Below are 9,326 nucleotides of genomic sequence, written 5' to 3' on the forward strand. Positions count from 1 at the left end.
CCACCCAGAGCCTCACCCACCACAGGTGTGGAGGCTTACCGACCCAAGTAGTCTCCAGCATGTGCGTGCCTTAAACCACTAGGCTACCCAAGCACCGATCAAAGTGGAACAAATTGGTAATTTTCTGAGAGAAACGACGACGGTGTTTCGAGTTTCAAAACGGATCTGCCAGGAAATGATTTGGTGCCACGTTGTAATACAGACACAAGGAGAACCGCACTTCATACAACATAGATGTCTTTAAGCACCGAATTTTTACGCGACCTTTCACAAAATGCGTTGGCTATTGGAGCCCTGGAATCAACGCCAAATAGTAGCTCCCTTCGAAAACACACGCGAAATTGCTCCGGTAGGGCAGGTGTAGGATTCTTCCAAGTGGTCTATTATTGTAAAATAATGAACGCTAATCACTAAAGAAGAGTACGAGAGAAGTGGGCGGGACAAAGTGGTCTAGTATAGACGTTACCGTGCAAGTGATCCGCGCTTCGCATCGCAGACGCGAATATAAAATAATACATCATATGGAAGTGTTCAAATTATTTCTGAGATATATCTCACTGATATCGAAACAGGCAATTCGAAATACCCCATGCTTCTGGAATCTCATAGTCTACAGCTTGAGGATTGGGATTTCCTGGTTAGCCATGCTATTTCAGTTCCTCTGAGCTAATACGACGAGAGATTTCGAAACCAACGCAAGCAATGTTCGTACAGAACCTGTTCTGCGGAATAATTATTCGCTAGGGCTTATCAGATGCGCACTTTATAATATGACAAAGAACGGCTTTCTACGCTACTTCTGTGTCAAGCAAACACTCCCAATTGCCCGAATGCTCTTTGCCATAGTCAAATACTTGTTCTATATTGTGCTGACTGTCGCGTTTGTAAGTTTTGGCTATGTCTGGAGCCTGCAGTCCCCTGAAGACGACTGCGGTAACCTGAAGACGCCCAAACGCATCTGGAGTCAGTTGAAGACGTCGGGTGTCATGTGAAGTTAAGTAGAGACACCCGAGGATGTCAGGAGTCACCAGAATTTACTGGGAGTCACTTGGAGGGAGCTGGAGTCACTCGGAAGACGTTTGGGGTCACGCACGTCTGGAGTCCCCTGAAGTCACTCGAAGTGACCTGAGGACGTCTAAACTCAATTGAGGTCGCATGAAGATGTCTGATCTCACTTGCAGTCGGATGACGTCACGTCAAGTCACCTGAAGGCATCTTGGCTCATATGATGGCGTCGGCAAAACTTTAACTTACCTGAAGACGTCATTAGTAACCTAAAGTCAATTGAAGCCGCCCGAAGACGCGAGGAGTCACCTGACGTCATGTGTAGACGTCTGAAGTCTTTTGAAGTCACCTGAATGTGTCTGAGGGCACCTGAAGACATCTGTAGTCACCTAAAGTCTCCTCAAGGCAGCTGTAGATGCCAGGAGTGAGCTAAAGGGACTCAAAGTAACGTACTTCAAGTCAGCTGGAGTCACTTGACGTTGGCTGTAGTCACCGCAACACGTCAGGGGTCAGCTCAAAGACCTTCCGAGCGAGCTAAGGTAATCGGAAGTCACCTGAAGTTGTCAGGAGTCACATAAAGTTGCTCGAAATCACTTGATGAAGCCTTTCGGGATCCAGGAGAGGTGATCAAAAAATTATCTTGCCCTCGGGCACATTCCTCCAGTATTCTCCCAATATACCCAAAGCTCATTGCCATAGCCTAATATTTTCCTCCACTGTTCTGGCTGTCGCGTTTGTAATTTTTCACTTATGATGTTCTAATTTAAATCTCTTCGAGTCAAAGTGCATCAGGATGCTCTGGTGTACATGCCTATTGAACTGCTGGTATGATAATTGAAAATGTAAAATTGACCTGCTTTGGAGATTGAGAGTTCAAATCCTGCACCAGACGAATTTTTTGCAACAAAAATTAATGGAAATTTTCTTATTCTGCCCTAATTATTTTGCTCTTAGGAGGATCTCGTTTGGACCGAAATCTCAATATAGCCTCCTGAACAGTCGTTTCGTACTTGTTCAGACGCAATATCAATAGAAACAGAGTTAGAAACATCGCTTGGGAGTGGCAACTAACTGCGTAGTACCACGCGCACATCGCCGAATTTCTTTAGTCGGAGAGTGGTAAGTGGTCGGAGAGTGGTAAGTGGTCAGAGAGTCTGTGGTGAAGACGCGGGCAAATAGCGGACATCTTAAATCCACCCAGAGCCTCACCCACCACAGGTGTGGAGGCTTACCGACCCAAGTAGTCTCCAGCATGTGCGTGCCTTAAACCACTAGGCTACCCAAGCACCGATCAAAGTGGAACAAATTGGTAATTTTCTGAGAGAAACGACGACGGTGTTTCGAGTTTCAAAACGGATCTGCCAGGAAATGATTTGGTGCCACGTTGTAATACAGACACAAGGAGAACCGCACTTCATACAACATAGATGTCTTTAAGCAGCGAATTTTTACGCGACCTTTCACAAAATGCGTTGGCTATTGGAGCCCTGGAATCAACGCCAAGTAGTAGCTCCCTTCGAAAACACACGGGAATTTGCTCCGGTAGGGCAGGTGTAGGATTCTTCCAAGTGGTCTATTATTGTAAAATAATGAACGCTAATCACTAAAGAAGAGTACCAGAGAAGTGGGCGGGACAAAGTGGTCTAGTATAGACGTTACCGTGCAAGTGATCCGAGCTTCGTATCGCAGACGCGAATATGATATAATACATCATATGGAAGTGTTCAAATTATTTCTGAGATATATCTCACTGATATCGAAACAGGCAATTCCAAATACCCCATGCTTCTGGAATCTCATAGTCTACAGCTTGAGGATTGGGATTTCCTGGTTAGCCATGCTATTTCAGTTCCTCTGAGCTAATACGACGAGAGATTTCGAAACCAACGCAAGCAATGTTCGTACAGAACCTGTTCTGCGGAATAATTATTCGCTAGGGCTTATCAGGTGCGCACTTTATAATATGACAAACAACGGCTTTCTACGCTACTTCTGTGTCAACCAAACACTCCCATTTGCCCGAATGCTCTTTGCCATAGTCAAATACTTGTTCTATATTGTGCTGACTGTCGCGTTTGTAAGTTTTGGCTATGTCTGGAGCCTGCAGTCCCCTGAAGACGACTGCGGTAACCTGTAGACGCCCAAACGCATCTGGAGTCAGTTGAAGACGTCGGGTGTCATGTGAAGTTAAGTAAAGACACCCGAGGATGTCAGGAGTCACCAGAATTTACTGGGAGTCACTTGGAGGGAGCTGGAGTCACTCGGAAGACGTTTGGGGTCACGCACGTCTGGAGTCCCCTGAAGTCACTCGAAGTGACCTGAGGACGTCTAAACTCAATTGAGGTCGCATGAAGATGTCTGATCTCACTTGCAGTCGGATGACGTCACGTCAAGTCACCTGAAGGCATCTTGTCTCATATGATGGCGTCGGCAAAACTTTAACTTACCTGAAGACGTCATTAGTAACCTAAAGTCAATGGAAGCCGCCCGAAGACGCGAGGAGTCACCTGACGTCATGTGTAGACGTCTGAAGTCTTTTGAAGTCACCTGAATGTGTCTGAGGGCACCTGAAGACATCTGTAGTCACCTAAAGTCTCCTCAAGGCAGCGGTAGATGCCAGGAGTGAGCTAAAGGGACTCAAAGTAACGTACTTCAAGTCAGCTGGAGTCACTTGACGTTGGCTGTAGTCACCGCAACACGTCAGGGGTCAGCTCAAAGACCTTCCGAGCGAGCTAAGGTCATCGGAAGTCACCTGAAGTTGTCAGGAGTCACATAAAGTTGCTCGAAATCACTTGATGAAGCTTTTCGGGATCCTGGATAGGTGATCAAAAATTACCTTGCCCTCGGGCACATTCCTCCAGTATTCTCCCAATATACCCACAGCTCATTGCCATAGCCTAATATTTTTCTCCATTGTTCTGGCTGTCGCGTTTGTAATTTTTCACTTATGATGTTCTACTTTAAATCTCTTCGAGTCAAAGTGTATCAGGATGCTCTGGTGTACATGCCTATTGAACTGCTGGTATGATAATTGAAAATGTAAAATTGACCTTCTTTGGAGATTGAGAGTTCAAATCCTGCACCAGACCAATTTTTTGCAACAAAAATCAATGTAAATTTTCTCATTCTGCCCTTATTATTTTGCTCTTAGAAGGACCTCGTTTTGACCGAAATCTCAATATAGCCTCCTGAACAGTCGTTTCGTACTTGTTCAGACGCAATATCAATAGAAACAGAGTTAAAAACATCGCTTGGGAGTGGCAACTACCTGCGTAGTACCACGCGCACATCGCCGAATTTCCTTAGTCGGAGAGTGGTAAGTGGTCGGAGAGTGTAAGTGGTCAGAGAGTCTGTGGTAAAGACGCGGGCAAATAGCGGACATCTTAACTCCACCCAGAGCCTCACCCACCACAGGTGTGGAGGCTTACCGACGCAAGTAGTCTCCAGCATGTGCGTGCCTTAAACCACTAGGCTACCCAAGCACCGATCAAAGTGGAACAAATTGGGAATTTTCTGAGAGAAACGACGACGGTGTTTCGAGTTTCAAAACGGATCTGCCAGGAAATGATTTGGCGCCACGTTGTAATACAGACACAAGGAGAACTGCACTTCATACAACATAGATGTCTTTAAGCAGCGAATTTTTACGCGACCTTTCACAAAATGCGTTGGCTATTGGAGCCCTGGAATCAACGACAAGTAGTAGCTCCCTTCGAAAACACACGCGAAATTGCTCCGGTAGGGCAGATGTAGGATTCTTCCAAGTGGTCTACTATTGTAAAATAATGAACGCTAATCACTAAAGAAGAGTACGAGAGAAGTGGGCGGGACAAAGTGGTCTAGTATAGACGTTACCATGCAAGAGATCTGCGCTTCGCATCGCAGACGCGAACATAATACATCATATGGAAGTGTTCAAATTATTTCTGAGATATATCTCACTGATATCGAAACAGGCAATTCCAAATACCCCATGCTTCTGGAATCTCACAGTCTACAGCTTGAGGATTGGGATTTCCTGGTTAGCCATGCTATTTCAGTTCCTCTGAGCTAATACGACGAGAGATTTCGAAACCAACGCAAGCAATGTTCGTACAGAACCTGTAATGCGGAATAATTATTCGCTAGGGCTTATCAGATGCGCACTTTATAATATGAGAAAGAACGGCTTTCTACGCTACTTCTGTGTCAACCAAACACTCCCATTTGCCCGAATGCTCTTTGCCATAGTCAAATACTTGTTCTATATTGTGCTGACTGTCGCGTTTGTAAGTTTTGGCTATGTCTGGAGCCTGCAGTCCCCTGAAGACGACTGCGGTAACCTGAAGACGCCCAAACGCATCTGGAGTCAGTTGAAGACGTCGGGTGTCATGTGAAGTTAAGTAAAGACACCCGAGGATGTCAGGAGTCACCAGAATTTACTGGGAGTCACTTGGAGGGAGCTGGAGTCACTCTGAAGACGTTTGGGGTCACGCACGTCTGGAGTCCCCTGAAGTCACTCGAAGTGACCTGAGGACGTCTAAACTCAATTGAGGTCGCATGAAGATGTCTGATCTCACTTGCAGTCGGATGACGTCACGTCAAGTCACGTGAAGGCATCTTGTCTCATATGATGGCGTCGGCAAAACTTCAACTTACCTGAAGACGTCATTAGTAACCTAAAGTCAATGGAAGCCGCCCGAAGACGCGAGGAGTCACCTGACGTCATGTGTAGACGTCTGAAGTCTTTTGAAGTCACCTGAAGGTGTCTGAGGGCACCTGAAGACATCTCTAGTCACCTAAAGTCTCCTCAAGGCAGCTGTAGATGCCAGGAGTGAGCTAAAGGGACTCAAAGTAACGTACTTCAAGTCAGCTGGAGTCACTTGACGTTGGCTGTACTCACCGCAACACGTCAGGGGTCAGCTCAAAGACCTTCCGAGCGAGCTGAGGTCATTTGAAGTCACCTGAAGTTGTCAGGAGTCACATAAAGTTGCTCGAAATCACTTGATGAAGCTTTTCGGGATCCTGGAGAGGTGATCAAAAAATGACCTTGCCCTCGGGCACATTCCTCCAGTATTCTCCCTATATACCCAACGCTCATTGCCATAGCCGAATATTTTTCTCCATTGTTCTGGCTGTCGCGTTTGTAATTTTTCACTTATGATGTTCTACTTTAAGTCTCTTCGAGTCAAAGTGTATCAGGATGCTCTGGTGTACATGCCTATTGAACTGCTGGTATGGTAATTGAAAATGTAAAATTGACCTTCTTTGGAGATTGAGAGTTCAAATCCTGCACCAGACGAACTTTTTTCAACAAAAATTAATGTAAACTTTCTTATTCTGCCCTAATTATTTTGCTCTTAGAAGGATCTCGTTTTGACTGAAATCTCAATATAGCCTCCTGAACAGTCGTTTCGTACTTGTTCAGACGCAATATCAAAAGAAACAGAGTGAAAAACATCGCTTGGGAGTGGCAACTAACTGCGTAGTACCACGTGCACATCGCCGAATTTCCTTAGTCGGAGAGTGGTAAGTGGTCATAGAGTCTGTGGTGAAGACGCCGGCAAATAGCGGACATCTTAAATCCACCCAGAGCCTCACCCACCACATGTGTGGAGGCTTACCGACCCAAGTAGTCTCCTGCATGTGTGTGCCTTAAACCACTAGGCTACCCAAGCACCGATGAAATTGGAACAAATTGGGAATTTTCTGAGAGAAACGACGACGGTGTTTCGAGTTTCAAAACGGATCTGCCAGGAAATGATTTGGTGCCACGTTGTAATACAGACACAAGGAGAACCGCACTTCATACAACGTAGATGTCTTTAAGCAGCGAATTTTTACGCGACCTTTCACAAAATGCGTTGGCTATTGGAGCCCTGGAATCAACGCCAAGTAGTAGCTCCCTTCGAAAACACACGCGAAATTGCTCCGGTAGGGCAGATGTAGGATTCTTCCAAGTGGTCTACTATTGTAAAATAATGAACGCTAATCACTAAAGAAGAGTACGAGAGAAGTGGGCGGGACAAAGTGGTCTAGTATAGACGTTACCGTGCAACTGATCCGCGCTTCGCATCGCAGACGCGAACATAACACATCATATGGAAGTGTTCAAATTATTTCTGAGATATATCTCACTGATATCGAAACAGGCAATTCCAAATACCCCATGCTTCTGGAATCTCACAGTCTACAGCTTGAGGATTGGGATTTCCTGGTTAGCCATGCTATTTCAGTTCCTCTGAGCTAATACGACGAGAGATTTCGAAACCAACGCAAGCAATGTTCGTACAGAACCTGTAATGCGGAATAATTATTCGCTAGGGCTTATCAGATGCGCACTTTATAATATGAGAAAGAACGGCTTTCTACGCTACTTCTGTGTCAACCAAACACTCCCATTTGCCCGAATGCTCTTTGCCATAGTCAAATACTTGTTCTATATTGTGCTGACTGTCGCGTTTGTAAGTTTTGGCTATGTCTGGAGCCTGCAGTCCCCTGAAGACGACTGCGGTAACCTGAAGACGCCCAAACGCATCTGGAGTCAGTTGAAGACGTCGGGTGTCATGTGAAGTTAAGTAAAGACACCCGAGGATGTCAGGAGTCACCAGAATTTACTGGGAGTCACTTGGAGGGAGCTGGAGTCACTCTGAAGACGTTTGGGGTCACGCACGTCTGGAGTCCCCTGAAGTCACTCGAAGTGACCTGAGGACGTCTAAACTCAATTGAGGTCGCATGAAGATGTCTGATCTCACTTGCAGTCGGATGACGTCACGTCAAGTCACGTGAAGGCATCTTGTCTCATATGATGGCGTCGGCAAAACTTCAACTTACCTGAAGACGTCATTAGTAACCTAAAGTCAATGGAAGCCGCCCGAAGACGCGAGGAGTCACCTGACGTCATGTGTAGACGTCTGAAGTCTTTTGAAGTCACCTGAAGGTGTCTGAGGGCACCTGAAGACATCTCTAGTCACCTAAAGTCTCCTCAAGGCAGCTGTAGATGCCAGGAGTGAGCTAAAGGGACTCAAAGTAACGTACTTCAAGTCAGCTGGAGTCACTTGACGTTGGCTGTACTCACCGCAACACGTCAGGGGTCAGCTCAAAGACCTTCCGAGCGAGCTGAGGTCATTTGAAGTCACCTGAAGTTGTCAGGAGTCACATAAAGTTGCTCGAAATCACTTGATGAAGCTTTTCGGGATCCTGGAGAGGTGATCAAAAAATGACCTTGCCCTCGGGCACATTCCTCCAGTATTCTCCCTATATACCCAACGATCATTGCCATAGCCGAATATTTTTCTCCATTGTTCTGGCTGTCGCGTTTGTAATTTTTCACTTATGATGTTCTATTTTAAGTCTCTTCGAGTCAAAGTGTATCAGGATGCTCTGGTGTACATGCCTATTGAACTGCTGGTATGGTAATTGAAAATGTAAAATTGACCTTCTTTGGAGATTGAGAGTTCAAATCCTGCACCAGACGAACTTTTTTCAACAAAAATTAATGTAAACTTTCTTATTCTGCCCTAATTATTTTGCTCTTAGAAGGATCTCGTTTTGACTGAAATCTCAATATAGCCTCCTGAACAGTCGTTTCGTACTTGTTCAGACGCAATATCAAAAGAAACAGAGTGAAAAACATCGCTTGGGAGTGGCAACTAACTGCGTAGTACCACGTGCACATCGCCGAATTTCCTTAGTCGGAGAGTGGTAAGTGGTCATAGAGTCTGTGGTGAAGACGCCGGCAAATAGCGGACATCTTAAATCCACCCAGAGCCTCACCCACCACATGTGTGGAGGCTTACCGACCCAAGTAGTCTCCTGCATGTGTGTGCCTTAAACCACTAGGCTACCCAAGCACCGATGAAATTGGAACAAATTGGGAATTTTCTGAGAGAAACGACGACGGTGTTTCGAGTTTCAAAACGGATCTGCCAGGAAATGATTTGGTGCCACGTTGTAATACAGACACAAGGAGAACCGCACTTCATACAACGTAGATGTCTTTAAGCAGCGAATTTTTACGCGACCTTTCACAAAATGCGTTGGCTATTGGAGCCCTGGAATCAACGCCAAGTAGTAGCTCCCTTCGAAAACACACGCGAAATTGCTCCGGTAGGGCAGATGTAGGATTCTTCCAAGTGGTCTACTATTGTAAAATAATGAACGCTAATCACTAAAGAAGAGTACGAGAGAAGTGGGCGGGACAAAGTGGTCTTGTATAGACGTTACCGTGCAACTGATCCGCGCTTCGCATCGCAGACGCGAACATAACACATCATATGGAAGTGTTCAAATTATTTCTGAGATATATCTCACTGATATCGAAACAGGCAATTCCAAATACC

Source organism: Ornithodoros turicata, chromosome 7 (genome assembly GCF_037126465.1).
Source record: "Ornithodoros turicata isolate Travis chromosome 7, ASM3712646v1, whole genome shotgun sequence".
NCBI lineage: Eukaryota > Metazoa > Arthropoda > Arachnida > Ixodida > Argasidae > Ornithodoros > Ornithodoros turicata.